This window comes from Tenrec ecaudatus, chromosome 16 (genome assembly GCF_050624435.1).
Source record: "Tenrec ecaudatus isolate mTenEca1 chromosome 16, mTenEca1.hap1, whole genome shotgun sequence".
Classification (NCBI taxonomy): Eukaryota; Metazoa; Chordata; class Mammalia; order Afrosoricida; family Tenrecidae; genus Tenrec; species Tenrec ecaudatus.
Genome location: NC_134545.1, coordinates 75,041,405 through 75,063,834, shown reverse-complemented (window position 1 = coordinate 75,063,834; position 22,430 = coordinate 75,041,405). Strand labels below are relative to the sequence as shown.

General features: G+C 40.7%; 1 pseudogene; it reads right to left on the bottom strand.

Annotated features, from left to right (window-relative positions):
- Positions 1 to 4,161: 4,161 nt before the first annotated feature.
- LOC142428633 (lanosterol 14-alpha demethylase pseudogene) overlaps positions 4,162 to 22,430 on the bottom strand; it is a 60,786-nt pseudogene continuing 42,517 nt past the window's right edge.

The window sequence follows — 22,430 nt, the reverse complement described above, 5'->3', positions numbered from 1 at the left end:
TCATGATACTTGTTACTAATTACATATCACAAACCATCATCAATAAAAGAGGGGTTCAAAATTTTGGGGGGAGGGAAATCCCATGATCTTTTCATTCAATTTTTTCACAAACTTTTTGATGCCCTGTCATATATGCTCAGTGCCTCTGAAAAACACTGAATGATTGAAGTGGGCTTCAAACAGTTAACAGAAAATGGAATTAAAGGTAATGAAATCTTTCATGAACTTTTTTTATCCCTCTCATATTTGGGGCAGGTTGTCTTCGACAGCTGTGGGAATGATTGGATGGGCAAATATGGTTATATTTCCCATCTGAGCTCTCCACTCTCTCAAAATTACAAAGTTACCCTCAGGGTGCTGTGCTCAACTGGCCTATAAGCAGAATCTGGGCAGACTTCCTCCAAATTTGCTTGTATTTCAGTTTGGTTCACAGACACCCTCACTGACTCTTCTTGGATTAAAGATTCCCTGCTGATTATCTTTTCTTTCTGGTAATGTTTTCTTTCAGGAAAATTTTAAGCAGTGTACATTGCTAAGAAGGATGATACAAAGACTAAATGAAGCACTAGCTACCTTTACTAAGTAATCAGTGAGCATTCATTTGAAATTGTGCAAAATTACATTTGTTCACATTACTCAGAGTTTTGATCAACCACAATATACTCGTTTGTGCAGACTTTTGCCTCAGGAACAGACATTAAGGGTAGCTACACACCTGCAGCTTGCATCATTTCAGAGTATTTTCACTGTTGACACAGTGAGTGTGATCGGTTTTATATCAACTTTACTGTGCCAGAAATCTCAGCGTTTGGGCAGTTAAGGCCCTGTAATCCCTCAATGCTGTGACTTAACAGCAATGTTCTTGTTATTGTTGTTGTTGTTGTTGTTATCAGGTGCCCTTGAGTCTGTTACAACTCATAGTGACTCTTTGTATAACAGAACAAAACACTCTTCCGTACTGTACCATCCTCACAATTATCCATGTGGCAGCCACTGTCTTGATCAATCATGTGCAAGGCCTTCCTCTTTTTCACTACCCCTCTGTGTTACCAAGCACGATGGCCTTCTTCAGAGACTAATCTCTCCTAACAGCTTGTCCAATGTACATGAGGCAAAATCTTGTAATCCTTGCCTCCAAGGAGAATTCTGGTTGTACTTCTTCCAAGATAGATTCATTGGTTCTTTCGGCAGCCCATGATACTTTGATTCTTTTTTGTCAGCATTTGAATTTTATTATTCTTTGGGCTTCCTTAATCAATGTTCAATTGTCACATACAGATGAGGTGATGGAAAATGCCATGGCTTGGATCAGGAGCACCTTAGTTCTCAAAGTGACCTCCGTGCTCTTCAATATTTCAAAGAGGTCTTGAGCAGGACATTTACTGAATGCAATGCATCATTTGATCTCTTGACTGCTGCTGCCATGATCATTGATTGTGGATTCAAGCCAAATGAAATCCTCAACAACTTCACAATTCTCTTTCTTTATCATGTTACCTAATGGTGCAGTTGTGAGGAATTTTGTTTTTTTTACATTCAGTTATAATCCACAGTGAAGGATATGATCCTTGATCTTCATCAGTAAGTGCTTCAAGTCTTCCAAACACTCAGCAAGCAAGATTGTGTCATTTGCATACCTAAGCCTTCCTCCAATTCTAATTTTTCTTCAGATTATCCAACTTCTCTGATTAATTGCTCAACACACAGATTGAATAATTACGGTGAAAATATACAACCAGGACACATGCCTTTTCTAATTTTAAACCATGCAAAACTGCCTCTTGATCCATGGGCAGTTCCACGTTGGAGCAATGAAGTGTTCTGGAATTACCATTCTTCTGAGGCTTTCCATAGTTTTTATGGTCCACACAGTCAAATGCCTTAGCATAGTCAAGAAAACACAGGTAAACATGTTTCTGGTGTTCTCTGCTTTCAAGATCCATCAGATGTCAGCAGTGATATCCTTTGTTTTATGACTGCTTCTGAATCTAGCTTCAAACTCTGCTGCAATCTTTGTTAGATGATCTACAGCAAACTTTTTCTTACATGTGATATTAATGATGCTTTTCTATAATTTCAACATTCGATTGAGTCACCTTTCTTTTTTTTCCTTCATTTTTTAAAAAAAAATTTTAAACGTTTTATTTGGAGCTCCTACAACTGAGTCACCTTTCTTGAGAATGGGTACAAATCTGGATCTCTTTCAGTAAGTTGACCAAGTAAACTGTCTTCCAAATGTCCTGACATAGATGAGTAAGTGCTTCCAGTGCTTCGTCAGCTAGTTGACACATTTTAATTGGCATACCATCAAGGCCTGGAGCTTTGATGTTGCCTAATGGTTTCAGTGCAGCTCGAGCTTCCTTCATTTAGTATCATTGGTTCTTGCTCATAATGCTACCTTTTAAAATGGTGGAATGTTCCTGGTTCATTTTGATACAATGACTTTGTCTTCTCTCCATCATCTTTTGATGCTTCCTGCATCATTCAATATTTATTCCACAGAATCTTTCAATGTTGCAACTCAAGGCTTGACTGTTTTCTTTGGCTTTTGACATTTAAGACATGCTAAGTATGTGCTTCCTTTTGGGCTTTCTAACTCAAGGTCTTTGCAAATTTCATTATAACACTTTGTCTTCTCGAGCTGCCCTTTGAAATTTTTGGTTCAGCTCTTTGACTTCATCCTTTCTTCCACTTGCCTTAGCTACTCTGATTATGAGCAAATTGCAAAGTCTCTTTTGATATCTACTTTGATCTTGTCTTTTTTTTCACACCGGTGATTTTTGTTTTATTTTTCAGAGAAAATTCCAAAATGAAAAATTGTTCAAAAGCAGAGATTTTGTCTTCATAATCAAGTTTCTCATGAGTCTCCAGCCTCTCTGATCACATATAGACCTATAATGTACATAAGGGAAAACACACTTCACTCTCATCTAGTAAAACAGGTAATGTAGTCAAATTCTGGGCTGTCCTATGGTCAGGTCCCAGTTACCCATGAGTTGAATCTTGAATATAAGTTTGCTGTAGGTGACCAGCCACACTACTCTGAGGCACTTGCTTCCTATCAATCACACTTACCCCAATGCCAAATTTTTTCATCTCAGGTTTTATTTTTAAGGGTGAAAATGTTTACTCATTTAAATGAAGCTTTAATGAATGGTATTAAAAATGGAAATATTCCTAACTGCATTCTAGAGGGAAAGCAGGATACAGCTTTGAATAAAAGAGAAAAAATGTATTCCTTAAGACAGCGGCTCTCACCTTGTGGGTCGTGACCCATTTGGGGGTCAAACGACCCTTTCACAGGAGTCATCCAATTCATAATAGCAAAATTACAGTTATGAAGTAGCAACAAAAATAATTTTATGGTTTGGGGGTCACTACAACATGAGGAACTCTATTAAAGGGCCACGGCATTCAGAAGGTTGGGAACTATTGTTTTAAGGTCTCCGACCCAGATGTGACTGTGTGGAACCTGATCAATGTTCCAGTACATTGGTAGATGTGGTATTTAGTAGATTGATTCCGTTAGAGGTAATTTTTAGTATGAAAAACTATATATCTTTTAGAAAATCTTATTTAAGTCATGGTCACAGATCCTTCTTTCAGTGTGCTAGAGACAATGCTTCTAGCAATTTCCAATGGCATTATTTTTCTCTAACATAGTCCTAGTCATTGCTGAATCTCATCATACCACCAAAGAACAATTAATGATATCCCTTTTTATTCAGGGTGTCAACAGTGATAATTATTCCCTAACCTCCCATCTCCATCTCCCTTTTCTCCAACCTCAACCCCCTCACTCCTCACCCCCGGCCCCTCCTTTACAGACACACACAAAAGTAACCAAGTAAGCAAAAAGCCTATAGATTCCAAGTATTTCAAGACTGGTTCAAAACTGAAAAACATATGTTTAATTTCCAGTGTATGTGTGTTATAATTAGCACCTGGAAATTTAAATTTGTGTCGCTCAGAATCTGCCAAGTGCCTAGAGCTTCCCTGGATAATTTTCTTTTTATTTTTCTTACTAATGAGATTGATTTCATCAAAGCACATATAAGCATATCCATCATAAAACTAGTATAAAACATTTAAAATACCACTGGAATTGAATGAATGTCATTCAATTAATGTAATATAAAATCTTGAATGGCTATCTTTAAATTATACACTTAAAAACAGTACACTAGGAGTTTCTTTGTAAATTTTAATATCTTCTAACGTTTTTGCAGCTGACAGTGATGGTTCACATATTAATTCTTGCCACCTTTTTTCCTTTGATCATTGTTTGTACCAGATAATTGGCCTTTTGGAGGTGAGAATCAGGATCGTATAACCCACATAGGGAAAATCTCCATCAATGAGATTAAATTCAAATAAGTGAAGCATAGCAGACCAAACTGTCTTAATTTGACCACAGGCAAAATTTCCCCAACACAATGATGATTCCCAGTTCCAAATGGCACTGAAGCAAACATCTCTTCTGATACTGGGTTATCCTGTAAGAAACCATCAAAATTCAAGTCCCGATGTTCTGATCATGCATCTTTCAGTCTATAGTTGACAGCAGGAGACATGCACACCTGGAGGTCTGGAGGAATAGTATAGCCTGCAAAAGTCTGGGGTGTTCTGGCCATTCTCATCATGGTTATGATGGGAAGTCTAAGCTTTAATATTTCCCTAATCCAGAGATCAAGCAAATTCAGACCCTTAAGCTTGTCATAACAAAAGAGACAGATCCTCTCCACAGATGGTTTTCTGTTCTGAATAAGTTTCCATGAAGCACGTTGTCTCCAGCCAAAAAGAAGCCCATCCAAGCAATGGAAGTGGAGTGTGCTCCCCTCCAATGGCAGTCCAATAAGTACCGGCTATTTCATTACCTGTTAGAGCAAGTCCATTTTTGTTCGGAGAATCTAGAAAAGTTTGGATCACATTATCAACTTTTTCCTGACTGCCTGTGTTTCTGGATTGCTTTACAGAAAATATTCTTGATCTCTTGATGAGCTCTGTCCCTGCATCTAAAATTTGGCAAAGACAGCCTGGCTAAAGGCAGCCAACCTGGCAACAGCTGTGCCACCTTCGCGTTGAATTGCATACAGCTGTGCCACCTTCTCGAATTGACTTATGATTTCCTTTCCATGTAAACAATGGCAATGGCTAGCTGTTTAAAAGTTCAGAGCTTCAAATCAATTTTTCTCCATTTTCTTCCCAACATTTAAAGTATTCCTTTGCTTTTTATTCTATGGAAACATGCTCTCTACAAGGGGCTATGTTGTGGCTGCTTTTTAATATTGTCTTCTGTTCCAAGAAAACGGGATTGGGCACGTCACATTGAAACTCCCTTTCCAAACAGAGGTGTTGCCAGATGCCTGTAGACAACTTCTGTTTTTAGAGCTTCATTTTTACTGTTCAAAGGCTGTGCTGCTGCACCACTCCCCAGAAGGTAAGCAACCATCTTGCCCACCACAGTGAAACTAAATTCAGGTCCATACTTCTCACAGGCACTTTCCAGGAATTCGATTGGACTTTTCCCAAAGGATATTGCATGACCAAGGAATGGCATTGGAAAGAAATTTTATGGTGGACTTTTTGCCCTGACCGGCAGCTGGACCCGGTGGCTGATGTACTGAAGCAGCTAAAGCAAATTGAGGGTGACGATGCAGGAGATCGGCAACATGGAGAGGAGGCTGCCACCTGTCACCTACTCCATCGCCTGCCCCAGCACAGACCCACCTGCCCGGCTGCCACGACCCCTTCAGCCCACCGAAGACGCTGGAGGTCAGGGTGGCCTCCACATCTTGGATTTGATGAAGTTGTAGAAGCCCGAAGATGGGCATCGGGAGGCAACTCCACCCCCAGCTTTCTTGTCTTTTTAAAGACCTTTCACTTTCCTCACACATGATGTTCTTCATGTCACCCCGCAGATCATCAAGTCTTCTGTCATTAGTTTTCAATGTGTCAAATGAGTTCTTGAGATGGCCCTACAATTCCCTGAGATAGTCTCAAGGTGGTATTTGGCTCTTGTGGGCATGCTTTAATTTTCTTTAACTGCTACCTGGACTTACATATAAATAACTGATGACTGCTCGCCTGGTTTTAGGTGCTGATGTTGAGCTTATCCATCCTCTCTTCTCACATATCTAGTCAATCCGATCTCTATATAGTCTATATTAATGCATATATTCTATATATTCCATCTGGAGAAGTTCACATGTATAGTTACCTTTCGTGTTGTTGAAAAGAAAATATTTGTGATAAAGAAGTCACTTGTCTTTCAAAAGTCTATCCTGCAATCTTCCCCTTTGTTTCTGTCACCAGGACCACATTTCCCAGCTATTATCTTTCCTATTTGTTTCCAACGTTTGCATTCCAACGGCAAGAGATTATAAATGCATCCTGAATGCAGTTTCGATCAGTTTCTGTCTGAAGTTGTTGGTAGAATTCTTCAATTCCTTCATCGCTAGCTTTATTGGTTTAGACATAAATTTGAATAATAATTTCATTGATTGGATTTTCTTGAATGCAGGTAGGTATTATCCTATCACCGACAGCATTGTACTTCAATATAGATCTTGAAATGTGCTTTATGTCTATAAATGCAATTATGTAATTCCTAGTACGGTAAACCATATTATTATCTGATTCAAAATGGCCAATATCAGTCCATTTCAGCCCACTAATGCCTAAAATTTCCATCTTTAAGGTTTTCCATTTCATTTTTTTACACCTTTCAGCTGTTTCTTCCCATTTTGAGTCATGCTCCATCAGCAAATGAAGCTCCCAAAACCTTTACTCATGAAGGCTTTATTCTATCCAAGTCATTGTGGTCCACTCTGCTTTAAGAAGGCTATGTATATATATATATATATATGTGTGTGTGTGTGTGTGTGTGTATATATATATATATATATATATATATATATATATATATATACACCATATTGAATGAAGGGGAAAGTGCAGAGTGGAGACCCAAGGCCCAAGTGTCGGCCAATGGAGATCCCCTCACAGAGGGGTTCAGGAGAGGAGATGGGTCAATTAGGGTGCGAGGTAGTACCGATGAAGAACACAGCTTTCCCCCAGATCCTGGATGCTTCCTCCCCCCAACTACCATCATCCAAATTCTACCTTGCAGGGCTGGATAGGGAAGAGGTTGTACACGGGTACATATGAGGGCTAGAGGCACAGGGAATCCGGGGTGGATGATACCTTCAGGACCAAGGGTGTGAGGGGCGATGCTGGGAGAGTGGAGGGCTAGTGGGTTGGAAAGGGGAAACTGATTACAAGGATCCACATGTGACCTCCTCCCTGGGAGAGGGACGGCAGGGAAGGGGGGGGGGGGTAGGGAGACTCCGGATAGGGCAAGATATGACAAAATAACAATGTATAAATTACCAAGGGCACATGAGGGAGGGGGGAGCGGGGAGGGAGGGGAAAAAAAAGAGGACCTGATGCAAAGGGCTTAAGTGGAGAGCAAATGCTTTGAGAATGATTGGGGCAGGGAATGTATGGATGTGCTTTATACAATTGATGTATGTTTATGTATGGATTGTGATAAGAGTTGTATGAGACCCTAATAAAATGTAAAAAAAGAAAAGAGGAGAAAAAAAAAGAAAATGATTAGGGCAAAGAATGTACAGATGTGCTTTATACAAAAAAAAAAAAAAAAGAAGGCTACTGGTGCTCAGTCATATTTTGAGTGCCTTCCGACCTGAGGAGTTCACCTCTGCCACTATCTCTGACAATGTTCTGCTCCTAATCCTGGGGTTTTCCGTATCTGGTAATTTTTTTATTTCTGTGTAGTCCATCTGGAGAAGCCCACGTATACAATGGGCTCAGTGGCTCATTCCTCTGTAGTGGACAACCTATTTTTTCTTAGACGTCCACTCTTAGTCTGGAAGCTCTATACTGAAACCAGTTCACGTTGGGTGACCCTGATGCCATTTGAAAAGTCAGTGACACAACTTCCAGCAGCACAGCAGCACACAAGTCACCACAACACCACAAACTGACAGACACGTGATTGCATAAAGAACATTTCAAAGGGACATTTTGTCATTAAAAAGGAAGTTTCAAGATTTAACTGTGATAGGTAGGTTTTATGTCAATTTGGATGGGCCAGGATTTTCCCATGATAGGATTTAACATAGTGTGGTAGACTGCAGGTTGGGATTTTCTTTAAAGTAGCCATGCAGTTGTGGGGAGAATAGTCTTCCTTAACAGGATCATAGCCTGTGTTAGATAGGGCTCTCTAGAGAAACAAAACCATGACATGTATGAATATTGAATATCTCTCTATATAGATAGATATATACAGCACAAAGGAACATAACAGCTAATTAGTCCACACAGCAGTAAAGAGGGCTCAGTTCACCATCTATATATATATATAAGTTGAAGGACTTCCAGGGCTGCTGGGTACAAGGTCAAGGAAGCAGACAGTTGAGTCTTCCCTAGGGCAATGCAGGTAGTCTGATCACAGGCAGTAAACAGCAGGGAGGGTCACCAACAGTCAGCAGCTCAGTAGCTTAGCAAAGCAGGCCCAGATGGGATATCAAACTTGAGCAATGCAAGATGACAGGATCCGGCAGCCTCAAGCTCAGGCAATATATACACCAGCAGCATGGCAAAGCAGGTTTTGAAGGAACCTCAAGCTCTAGCGACACAACCCACAGGTTGGCTGTCCCACAGGTAGTGTAGCTCAAAAGTTGAGGCAGAGAACTAGTTAAAGCATCTGCATGCTGGTCCAATCCCCAAAGAGCAAGAGAGAAAGGAGAGGGGTTTGCCAAGCCATTTATCTCTTTGTCCTCCAATTAAACTGAGACCTTTTTAATCCCACATGTTCCTATTGGCCAGGTTGGCACAATAAACCCACCTATCACATAGTCTTAATACAATAGAGGAGGAGGTTTTATTCAGAATATGAATTGCTTTAGTATAAATGTACAGTGTGTGGACATTAGTTAGATGACTGCTGGGTTTGGATCCTGCATCTGGTTCATCGACCAGCTGTTATAATAGGCTGCTAGTCCTAGTACCAAGTAGACTACTGACCTGGATTCATTTGGCCTATCCTGGATTTATTCAGATCTTCATCCACCACCCTGTAGTCTTCCTCTTCATCAGTGTCTGCAGCTGCAGGTGTCAGCAGAAGCCTTGAGCCTGCATCTAACCCAAGGACTTGAACCAGACTAGCTTTACTGACTTCAACTGTGTAAGCCATGTCTTGATATAAATCACTTTCTATATGCATACACAAATAAGAGCCACTAATTTTGCTTCTCTAGAGAGATTAATCTAACACACTAATGCAATGTAATAATCTCCATAATGTGCTTTAAGATGAGCAATCAATCACTTGTAAGGTGATTAGTTGGGATGAAACACCATAACTCAGATCATGGGTCTGATACAATTAATTGAAAGGAATTTTCATCATAGGTGTGGCTGGCTTCTAAAATAAGTAGACACTATATGAACTTGCCTGTTTTTACCTGGATCTAGATGCTGTGTCTGGCTCATCAACCTCTGGCCCTTTGGATTTCAGCCAATAGCCTGTCATGTTGTTGTTAGGTGCCATAGCATCAGTTCCAACTCATAGTTCACTAAGTCCAACAGAATGAAATACTGCCAGTTCTGTGCTATACTTGAAATTGTTCTCATGTATGACCCCATTGTGATAGATACTGTGTCAATCCATCTTGTCAAGGGCCTACCTTGTTTTCACTTCACCAAGCATAATATCCTTCTCTGGAGACTAGTCTCTCCTTACAACATGCCCAAACTACATGAGGAAAAATCTTGCAATCCTTGCCTCTAAAGAACATTCCAGTTGTACATTTTCCAAGACAGATTTGTGGGTTCTTCTGGCATTTCCAGGATATTTTCTATCTTATTTTCCAGCACCACAGTCCAATTTCATTGATTCTTCTTAGGTCTTCCTTATTCAATAACAAGCTTTTACATGGATATGGGACAATTGAAAATATCATGGCTTACATCAGATGCACCTTAATCCTTAAAGTATCATTCTTGCTCTTCAGCATATTAAACAGTTTTGTGCAGAAGATTTACCCAATGCAATGAATCGTTTGCTTTCCTAACTGCTGCTTCCATGAACACTGATTGTGGATCCAACAGGATGAAATACTCGACAACTTCGCTATTTTCGCCACTTTTCACAACATTGTGGGGATTTTTGTTGTCTTTGTGTTAAGTTGTAATCCATATAGAAGGCTGAAATCTTTGGTCTTCAACAAAAAATGCTTCCAGTCCTCCTCACTTTCAGCAAAGAAGATTGTGTCATCTGCATTTCTAAGATTATTCACAAGCCTGGTGTCATGTTCTTCTTCATGTCATCCAGCTTCTCTGTTTATGTGCTCAGCACACACACTGAATAAGTACAGAGTGAGGATATACAGCCTTGACATACTTCTCATGATCTCCAGTCATGCAGCATTCTCTTGTTCAGTTCACACAATTGCTTCTTGGCGTGTACGTGTTCAAATGACCATAATGACGTGTTCTGGAACCCCTATTCTTTTCAAGGCTTCCCACAGTTTCTATGGTCCATGCAGTCAAATGCCTTAGCACAGTCAAGAAAACCCAAGTAAGCATCTTTCTGATAGTCCCTGCTTTCCGCCAAGATACGTCTGATGTTAGCCATGATATTCCTTGTTCCATATCCTCTTCTGAGTCCAGCCTCAACCTCTGGCAGCTCCTTGAATGATTTTCTGCAAAGTTTTATTTGCATATGATATCAGTGATTTTGTTCTATAATTTGAACAGTCTATTGAGTCATCTTTCTTTGGAAAAAGTACAAATATGACTGACTTTCTCCCAGGCAGTTGGCCAAATAACTCTCTTCCAAATTTCCTGGCATAAACTATTGTGTGCTTCCAGCGCTTCATCATCTTGTTGACATATTTTAATTGGTACACTGTCAGTTCACGGAACTTTGTATTGAGCTAATGCTTTCTGTGCAGCTTGAACATCTTCCTTCAGTACCATTAATTTTTGCTCATATGCTGTCTCCTGAAATGGTTGAATGTCAAGTTGTTCTTTTTGGGTAAAGTTACTCTGTGTATTCTTTCCATCATTTTTTTTTGTGTTTCTTGCATCATTCAATATTCAATATTTTGTTGATTGAAGCTTTTAGTATTGCAACTTGGGGCTTGAATTTGCTCAGCAGCTACTATCTTGCAGTCTTCCTACCAATTTGGGTTAATCAGCCCATGAAGCTGAGAGAGTTAGAAGCCTCCATCCCAACATCTAACCAATAATCTTGGAACATGCCTATACTGTCCACTTCTACAATTATGAGGACTATATTATGAAATAAATTTAATATGGACTGTAAAAGGACCCAAAATCCTGTCTTAGAAGAAGTATGACAGAATGCGCCTTAGAAGCAAAAATGGTAAGACTTTCTCATATGGACTTTGGACATGCCGTCACAAAAGATCAGACCCTGGAGAAGTGCCTTTGGTGGTGAAAAAGAGGCAGGGCCTCAAAGAGATTAACTGATACAGTGATTACAATAATGGGCTCAAGCATAGGAACAATTATGAGGATGGCACAGGAATGGGCAATGTTTCGTTCTGTTATACATATAAAAGTCATGGACCTTAACTGACTGGATGGCACCAAACAGATAGATGATAGATAGATAGATAGATAGATAGATAGATAGATAGATAGATAGATAGATAGACACACATATAAGATTCACTAGTTTTGTTTTTCTAGACAACCTAGATTAAGATAGTGGTCATGGACAGAGCTCTCTCACAACATCTACCAAACTTATATTTGCATTTCTAAATGCGTTCAGAGTTGCATTTTTGTGAGTGGTACTACAAAATGACATATGTTGGTTTGCAGACCCATTCAGGTACTAATAAGGCAATAAAAGGATATGGATTTTATTTTGGTTCAATCACTAAACTAGCTGCATGAACTTATAAAGTTCCTTAACTTCCCTGGGCTTATTTCCAAAAAGAGAATAAAATGAGGCCCCTTTTTAGCTCTTACTGTGCTGTTTCTACACTTTAAGCACATTATAGTAGGGGGAAAAATTACATAATTTTTTTAAAAATTCAAAGCTAGTTATTTTCAACTCTGAATATGTTTAAATACAAAAGCCCTTTCACAAAAAAATGTACTAAGAATGTTCATTAAACCAAATGGGTTTGTGTCATCCTGAGGACACGAAGGAAAGCTGTCAGTCAAGGTCAGAGCACAGATCACTTTCCTCCATGAGGCTGGAAGAACCGATGCAAATATGAGAAGTAACTGAGACAGGAATCTGCTACTGGTCCTACCTTTTGCCTTTTCCTGGGATGAATATTGGCTGCCTCAACTTCTCCCCTATCAGCATAAGAAGTGTTGACATCTTCACACCGAGTAGTTTTTCATAAAGGAGGAACTAGGCATCTCTCTATCTCTCTGCACCGAACTCAACCAACGAAAGCACCTTTTGATTGTGTCATGTTTGTTTAACCAAGGTTGAGTCAAGAACAGGCTTTGTGAAAATTAGAGTCTGACATATGGGTACACCAATAAACCAATTTCCAAAGTTTGCTTTGAAAGAAATCCAAAGAGGATTTTGATTTTAATAAGAAAAGGTAATAAAAGAAGTTAGTATTACATGTTTGGTTGTAATGAGTTATTTAATGAACATCCCAAGTGGCAGGAGTGGTTTCACCAAACTCCTTGCCCAGGAAATGCATTCCGCATCTCAGCATCGTGTTGCCATAGCTTGGCACTGTGTCTGTATTATGTTAGTATTATATATATATAATTGTAGGTTTATTACTAGTATTGTAGGTTTTACATGTTATTTGGTATTATTTGGTAGGTTGTTAATTGGACTTGGGAACACTCCAAAATATTTCCTTTATAAATTAATATTAACATTCCACTTTTGAATGGGGAATGGGGAGTTGTAGTTGGCCAATGACTGACATATAAATCTAGATGGCCTACCTCTTGCCTCAAGGTGGGATGAATTGAGTCATAATTTGTGTTCCAGAACTTTCCCAAAGGATTAGACTAAAGCTAGGCTCCAGCTGGGATGACAGTCTTGCTGGCTTTCTTCCTCTGCCTTGTCCTGCTTTTCTCCCTCCTCTTCCTTCTTCTGAGCTCACTCCAACAATAAGTCTTGTAAATCCCTGCCGCAAGATCTACTTGTCAGGAATCCGACCAAAGAAGTAAGGAATGGGAACATTGACCTTATGCTCCGTCTTTTCTTACACAATCTTCACAACCCCTTGAGGTCGATCTCATGATCTTCAAGTTACTAAACAGCAAACAGGAGCAGAGATGTACCCAAAGTCATTCATAGATAAGAGAGTTAAGACCAACTCCAGAGACTAACCCTAACCCTACACCTCACCTTGACCTCTTTGTGTTGCAGTGACAACAGTCCAACCCTCTGTTTCAGGAATGGATGCACGCCTTGTACTTCCCAGAGGATATCGGCCCTTCTTTAGTCTGAATAAGGGACCCCTGTGGTGTAGTGGTCATGCTTTGGGCTACAATCCACAACTGCCTTGGACAGTGGGAAAGGACCCACAGCTCTGCGGGAGAAAGATGCGGCTTTGTATTCCTGTAAACAGTTACAGGCTCGGAAACCCACAGGGGGTAGCTGTGGGTTGGCATCCATTAGATGGCAGTGAAAGAGTTTGGTCTATTACATATCTATCGGGAACTACTGAATCTACTCCTCCGGCTCAGGCTGAGGGTCACAGGAAGTTGTACCTAAAATCCCAGTCCTTCATTCAAAAAGCATACATTTTATACCTGCTAGATACCTAGTACTAGTCTAGACTCTACTGTTGCAGTAGTGAATAAAAAGATTCTTATTCTGACAGAGGTTTTGTTTTTATTTTGTTTTTCTCATTCATTTCCTAACCTATTGTCATTGAGTTGCTTCTAATTCACAGAGACCCTAAATAACCAAGTGGTACTGCCCCATAGAGTTTCCATGGCTGTATCATTTACAGAAGTAGGCTACACATTTCTTTTCCACAGAGCAACTAGTGAGTTCAAACTGCCAACCTTCCCATTAACAGCTGAGCATCTAACCGCTGCGCCACCAGAGCTCCTTCGTTCACTGTAGAGATTGTTGTAAATTATCCATAACTGAAAAGGTCCCTTAGCTCCCATGATCCTAGGACCATCTAAAGTCTAATAGTTCATTTGATATGGCATTTCACAGAAAAGCCCACTAATTCCACAAGCCCCTCCAGCAAGCAGACCAAAATCTCTAAGTACTCATATAAATTTAGAGAACAAAAGTCACAAACGGGTCTGTGAACTGAACTCATTTTATTTGTTCGGCATAAGTCCTTTATGCTTACCAACCTTTATGAATTTGGCTATACAGTACCAGACAAGAATCTGCCTCGGTCAGAGTCCCGTCTCAAAGAAAAGAACTTACTCTGAATATTTGAAACACATGGGCTCTATGAAGGGAACCATGTGGGATATTGTTGGACTAATATACTAATAGGCAGTGTGAATGTTAGCAAGAACAGAAACCACTACCTACCCCACCTATGCTGGAGGGAGAGTGTGTGGCAGAGATGGGAGGAATGACGGGTCATTCCAGTGGTAGCTGGGACCATAGTGAGCCTCTCTCACAGACTGGGTATTTGAGGTGATATTTCAACTAATGGAGGCATTATCTGAGACAGAGACAGGGCTAGAAATAGCCTGACTTCTATACTCAGCATCCCCAAATCTCCCTCCCATGAGTGCCTCCATTGGAAGGACCCAGGCAGAAGCCAGCTGACAAGAGAGCCTGGGAACTGCAGCCTGTAAGGGTCAGTCCTCACAATTCAGAAGAGAGCTAGAGGAATTGGAAGAAAAGTCTTGAGGTCAAAATGGAAGGCATGACACAACTCAGAATTTACAGCAGTGGCCTTGCCACCCTGTCATCATCATCTCTGGGTTTGAGCTCAGAGCACCTTCATCCTCCTGGGCACACATTCTTCTACTTGCCTCCATTTTCACCTGTCCATCTCTTCCCACGGCTTTACCTATCTGGACCATACAAGCAGGTACCATAGAATCCAGCACTTGCAGAATACCAGAACTGGAAAAGAATGTGAAGATTATAATGTTATATAAAATAGTATTATAGAGCGATGATAGATAGGCAAATGGATAGATAGACCAATAGATAGATAGATGATAGATAGATATTCAGTTCTTCTGGAATCCATATGTTTTGGGGTCCGTGAGCTTTGTGTGACCCAACCAGGGTGTTGCTTTGAGATTTGCCTTTGAACCTTGAGCCACAAAGAAGCTGGTCTTCCTAAAGTCACTTTTAGGCCACATCATAATCTAGATTCATTTGTAAAAAGTATTCACTGTAGACCTAGTGAAGAATTACCTGTGTGCAGCTTTAAGGAACAAATACAGGAAAAACACAGACTCATTGTGTTTTTTAGAGTGAGTGGTGGTTAAATAAATTCTGTTCTAGCCAAACTTCCCTGGCATTACCAATAAGGTGTGGTATAAAAAGTTTTGTCTCCCCCCCCCCAGAAGAATTTACTTTATAGGACAGCACTGAAGCTGCAGCTAGGGGAGAGGGACATGTCTGATCAGAGCACACGGGACCAAATGAATGGAGAGGAAGAGAGAGTGGAGCACATCCTGGCCCACCAGGCCTGGAGGACGATATCCCTGCTGTGAACACCCAATGCCCAGAGGGGACCATATGTATGATCCCACTATGAGACACACCATCCATCGCTGGCCCAGGGCCCTATGGGGGTCAACCCTGGAGACTCAGTGTCGGGACTGGCCCAGACTGACCCCAGGACATTGAGGAAAAACACTAAAGGCGTGCAGCAGAGCAATGGGGGGGAGCAGGGCAGGGAGCTTCTGAGGGAGTACAAAGGATAGACTCGGCCCATCAGACTTGACTGGAGGACATGCCTAGAGTTCAAAAATCAGACCTTGATCTATATACAGGTTTTTCTTTCTTATTAAATTTTTTTCTCTTTTAATTAATTAATTCTATTATTGGTCATTGGTTTTCTTTTTTGTTGTCATCACTGTGTGCTGATTTGTCGCCTGTCTTGCTATGCCTTATTTTTGGTACATATTATTATCTCTACAGATCTATCTAGATAAGATAGGCTGGATGAACAACGGGACCAACGGTTCCGGGGGACATGGGAGAAGGGGAGGCAGGAGTAAGGAGTTGGTGTTGACCAACCCAGGGATCGGGGAGCAAGTGATCCAAAATTAGTTGCAAGGAGGGTGTGAGAGGCCTGATAGGGACTCAGCAAGGGCAATGTAACCGAAAGAGGAATTACTAAAACCCAAGTGAAGGCTGAGCATGAGGGTGGCACAAGAAGAAAGCAAAAGGAAATAGAGAAAGAACTAGGTGTCAAAGGGTATTTATAGAGGTCTAAGGACTGGCATGTACATATGTAAATATGTTTATATAGGATGGTGGGGAAATAGATCTATGTGCATATATTTATAGGTTTAGTATTAAGGCAGCAGATAGACATTGGACCTCCACTCAAGTACTTATTCAATGCAAGAACATATTGTTCTATTAAATTGGCATTCCGTGATGCACACCTTCCTGACACGATCACTGGAGACAATCATATGCATAAGCAAATGTGGTGAAGAAAGCTGATGGTGCCTGGCTATCCAAAGATACAGCATCTGGGGTCTTAAAAGCTTGAAGATAAACAAGCGGCCATCTAGCTCAGAAGCAACAAAGCCCACATGGAAGAAGCACACAAGTTTTTGTGACCACAAGGTGTCGAAGGGATCAGGTGTCAGGCATCAAAGAACAAAAAATCATATCATTGTAAATGAGGGGGAGTGACGAGTGGAGGCTCAAAGCCCATCTGTAGGCAACTGGACACCCCCTAACTGAAGGGTTGTGGGGAGGAGATGAGGCAGTCAGGGTACAGGGTAGCAATGATGAAACATATAACTTTCCTCTAGTTCTTAAATGTTTCCTCCCCCCGACTATCATGATCTCAATTCTACCTTACGAATCTGTCTAGACCAGAGGATATACATTGGACAGGTAGCAACTGGAAACACAAGGAATCCAGGACAGATGACCCCTTCAGGACCAGTGGTGAGAATGGTGGAGGGAATGTGGGGTGGAAAAGAGGAACTGGTTACAAGAATCTATGTATAACCTCCTCCCTGGAGTATGGAGCCAACAGAGAAGTGGGCGAGGGGAGACATTGGACAGGTTAAGATATGACAAAGTAATGATAATTTGTGAATTATGAAGGGTTCATGAGGAAGTGGGAGGGAGAAAAATGAGGAGCTGATATCCAGGGCTTAAGTAGAAGGCAAATGTTTTGAGAATGATGATGGCAACACATGTACAAATGTGCTTGACACAATGGATGTTTGTATGGATTGTGATAAGAATTGTACGAGCCCCCAATAAAATGATTTTTTTTAAAAAAGAAGTTTTGACGATCTGTTTTCCAACATTGTTACTCTCTAGTTGAAATTTGTAAATCATAGATTAAAATAGTCTTTAATTGATTTCTTTTATTGACTTAATATAAATGTTGTTATAATAACATATCATTTGTATATACCTAAGTAAATATGGTTATTTATAAATTTTAGAATATACATAATTAATAAGTGGGGTAGTTGGTTCTGACTCCTATTGACCCCATTTACAGCAGAATAAAGCACGGCCTGGTGGGTTTGTATCGGGTCTCTAGGGCTGTAAATCTTTTATGAGAGCAGACAACCTCACCTTTCTCTCTCCAAGCCATTAGTGACTTTGAACCGCGACCACGTGGTCAGCAGGCCTGCCCTTACCTGCCGCCATCACCAACGCTCCTTACAGGATGCAGGTGAAAGACTGTGGCCATGCATGTTAGAGAGGAGAAAACGGTATCCCAGCGTGAGCCAGGTTTGCCTGATCTTTGGCTCCGACTCCTACCTGCACATGTCTTTGTGGCAAAAAGGGCTTTCAATTCTCCTCCCACACCCTCCCTCACACTCACAGAGACAGTGCCCTGAGGAATGGCTGTATTGTAAGATGCAAAACAACAATCCAGACGTTTGAAGAACAAAATGGTTGGTTTAAATCCGCAGGAAAACTCATTTAGAAAATGGGCTTGGGGGAGGGGGAGGATCCCCAGACCTAATCTAAAGGCATTTTGCCTTCTCTTTTTTCCTTTTGTTTCCCACAACTGAATCTGAATAACATGTTCTTTTACCTCCTAAATGGCTCTAGAATGGGCGCCTAAGAATGAAGGCCATTGGAATGAAGCTTATTCTTTTTATGAATTAAAGTGCCTAGCTGTTGGGGATGGCTGCTCTGATTCTCTCCATGTCTTCTTTAGCTGCCACAAAAGAAAATGGGGAGGGGTGCTCTCTGGTTCCATATTCCCCTGTATCATTTTCTATGATTCACAGACCCCAGCACAGAGACCGTGAAGGAGAAATTAAGCTTAAGGTGCACAGAGAGTTGCATTTTAACAGCAAGCATCCGATATTTTTTCTAAAACAGTGTAAATTGGGTTTGAATGAATGCCGTTTGCTTAAGGAAATTGAAGAGTTAACCGCTATCACAATTCTTCATCAACTGCTGTAGGCATGATTAAGCCTCTTTTCTAAACTGGCCCCTCCATTCTCTGCAGAACAATTTGTCAAATGAGATTTCAGTAAATGTAACACCAACGGGCAGTGTGACTACGTTCATCCTTGTCAGAGCCAAATAACTTCACAACTTCCTTTCTTCTCATTTCACCTGAGAGCTGTTTATCTATGTATGGAAATTACGCTCGGCAATGTGGCAATCACTATCGGCTTTATGAGTTCCATTTCCCTGTTTACTTCAGCAATAAAGAATTAATGACCGTTTAGATTCATTAATTCTAGATTTGTAATGATTACTAGAATTTTAACAATAAAATATGAAGCCAAAACAAATAGTTTACAGTGGAATAAAAGAAGGAAACGATTCTGCTTTGAGAAAACAAACTCGTTTTCCTTGTCTTTGCAATGCATCTTTTTTCCTTAAATTGAAACACGTGAGTCATTTATAGAAATGAGGTTATAAATAATCTCATTGGTTCACATCAATAGCTTATTAGCCTCAATCTTTTTAATAATCTCACCATTCTTTCTCAGAAACTACTAGCAGGCCAGAGATCATTTTCAAAGATAATTGACTTTGGTGTAGATAAATTGCCATGTTTTAAAAAAATATCTGAAAAGAAAAAAAACCCACAACCAATCAAAACAGCACTTAAAACCCATACTATTTGTGCTGTTGTTAGGTGCCCCGAGTCCATTCTACCCATAGCGACCCTGTACACAACAGAACTAAACACCAATCGGTCCTGCACTATCCTCACAATCATTCCCACGCCTGAGCGCATTCTTGTTAAGAACCTTCTTCATTTCCCTGCCCTTCCACTTTACCAAACATGTCTTCTCCAAGTACTGGTCTCTCCTGACAGTATGGCCAAAATATGACGTCTTGCCATCCTTGCCTCTAAGGAGCACTCTGGCTTTACTTCCTTCAAGACAGTTTGTCCTTTTAGCAGTCCATAGTACATCAAATAGTCTTCTCCAGCACCACAATCCAAATTCATGGATTCTTCTTTGGTCTTCCTTATTCAGTGTCCAACTATCACATACATATGAGCAATGGAAATACCATGGCTTGGGTCAGGCCTACCTAGTCCTCAAAGTAACATCCTTGCTTTTCAATACTCTAAAGAGATCTTTTGCAACAGATTTGCCTAATATAATGCATAGTTTGGTCTCTTGACTGCTGCTCCCATGATACAGATTATGGATCCTAGCAAGACAAAATCCTTAACAATGCCAACCTTTTCTCCATTGAACATGTTAATCCAATGATAAGGATTTTGTTTCTGCTTTACCCTGAGCTGTGATCCATAGTGGTGGATGCTGTCCTTGACCTTCTTCAGCAAGTGCCTCAACTGCTCCTCACTTGCAGCAAGCAACGTTGTGTCAGCTGCCTAGTGTAGGTTGTTAATAAGCCGTCTATAAGCCATCTTCTAATTCTGTTGCCACTTTCTACTTCAGATAAGCCTGCTTCTCTGATGAGGGTCTTGGTTGCCAAAGTACCCTCAAGCAGCTTCTTGTTGCCCACAAAACTTAAGGCAGAAATTACATTCAGAGAATTTATTTCCCTCTAGTCCCAATCCAGACGCTCCTCCTTAATATTTGCATAGGTTCAACTCTTGTGCTCAGAAGGTGATTTCCTTATCTCTTACCAGGCAACTGCATTTACCTGGGGAACCTCCTTGCTGAGATGTCCTCTGTTTGCCTACCATCGGTCTTAGCACTAGTCACCCTTCAATGCTATTCTTTCATGATACAGCCCATGGCTACTTTAGACTTCACTGATCTCTTCCACATATGAATCCCTATAATTCACCATTTAAGCATTCATGTCTATTGGGAAAGCTAGGTGGCTCAAATGGTTAACATATTTTGCTGCTACCCAAGAGACTAGAGACTCAAGTCCACTCAGAACTGCATGGAAAGACCTAATGACCCACTTCTAAAAATACACCCATTGGAAATCTCATGGTGCACACTTCTGCTCAGATGTACATGGGAATTGCATGAGTCAAACTGGTTTGGTTTGGGATTGTTGGTAAGGCAGCAATTTTGACCAGACTCTTTCTGAGAAAATATGGATTGAAGAGTAGATTGCATATTTATAAACCTCAAAAATGGAAAGCATAGCCATCCTCTTTTTTACTTTCCAAATAGCACCCAAAATCCACAGAGCAGAAGTTGCCTAACCCCTGGAAATAGTAAGGTTAGAGAAGGTGACCATGATAACCCCAGGCCTCCTGCTTCCAGGTTCCCTTGTTGCTGTCATGGTCATGTGACACAATTCTGGCCTAGGAGATACATATGAAAAAAACAAAAGCCCAAAGATGCCTTTTCCTAGCTAGTTAGCCAGATATTTTTCTTAATGCTTCTGCTCTACCTTCTAGTCAATGGTAGTGTGTCTTGGAACTGCAGGAGTGGATGCACAATAACAGTAACTGATGCAAGGTGTTACTGGGAAAGTAAGAGAGGGGGATGGGCAATAGGGAAATACGGAGGGGAAGAGGAGTTGGGAGTAAATCATGAAGGTGTGAGCAGGGAGGGAGCATGGGAGTTGATCATGATTGGACAGCTCACCTTGGGGGTGAATCAATCATGTGGGAAGGAAAGCTCTAGGATGGATGTGGTGGTGATCAGACAGTTCCCCGTGATATGTTTGAATGGTTGAACTATTCAATTCAATGATATGTGCATCATGTGCCAGTAAAACTGTTGAAAATAAGAATAATTAAAGTTTTAAACTTACAAATGACCAGTCAAGGTACAACAATTGGTCTCTATTTACCTGGAGTAACAGAGGATGAAGGAGAGTCAGGCATAAGGGGAGAAAAGAAAATGTGTGGCTTCCTACCTGTGCCATGCCTTTCCTTGCCATGACACTAGAAGGACTGGTTTGTTCCTGGCTGCCATGACTGAACATAACTGGAAAAAAAGATTCTACAAAAGAATTTGTATACAAAGGGGAAAAAAGGTGGGACAGAATTTTGAGTTCTCATGAAATCCAGATTTTCTGGGTATAGTGAGGCTGAATGGACTCCTAAACATATTGCCCTGAGCTATTTAAAAATGTAAACCTTAAAAGAAAAATAGGCCCTAAAATCTCCTTTAAGCCAAACAATAAAATCAAAATAAGACCACTGTCTCTGAGTTGGTTCCAACCTACAGTGACCATACAACAGGGAGAACCACCTGTGGGGTTTCCAAGGCTATAATCACCACAGAAGCAAATCAGTAAAAAGTAAAGCGACCAGTCAGTTTGAACTGCCAAGCTTTCACTTGGAAGCTGAGCTCTCCCTCACTTTACCTTCATTGTTCCAAACAACACAATATTGTTGGTAGGTGCTGCGGAGGGTTGGCTCATGGCGACCTTAGACACAAGCGAACAAAATACTCCCCTGCCTTGCAGCCTGCTGCTTCTACCCAATGTTGCAGTCCCTGCATCAATCCATCCAGTGGAGGCTCATCTTCTTCATTGACCCGCTTTACAGAGCAGTGTCTTTTACAAGGATTCGTCATTCCTTTTAACGCATCCAAAGACCCTGAGACAAATTTTCTCCACTCTCACGTCTTAGGAGCATTTGAGTTGTGCTTTGTGCAAGTGATTGGTTTATTCTTCTAAGTGACCATGTTAATTTTAACATTCTTTTCCAACACTCTAATTGAAATGCACCCATTCCTCCGTATTCTTCCTTATTCATTGCTCAACTTTTGCATGTCGTTGTGGTAGTCGCACAATTTCATGTCAACTTGAAGATAAATAAATGTGTAGGGGTAGAATGTAACCTTTAAATCAGGTCACAGCCTGATGGTGC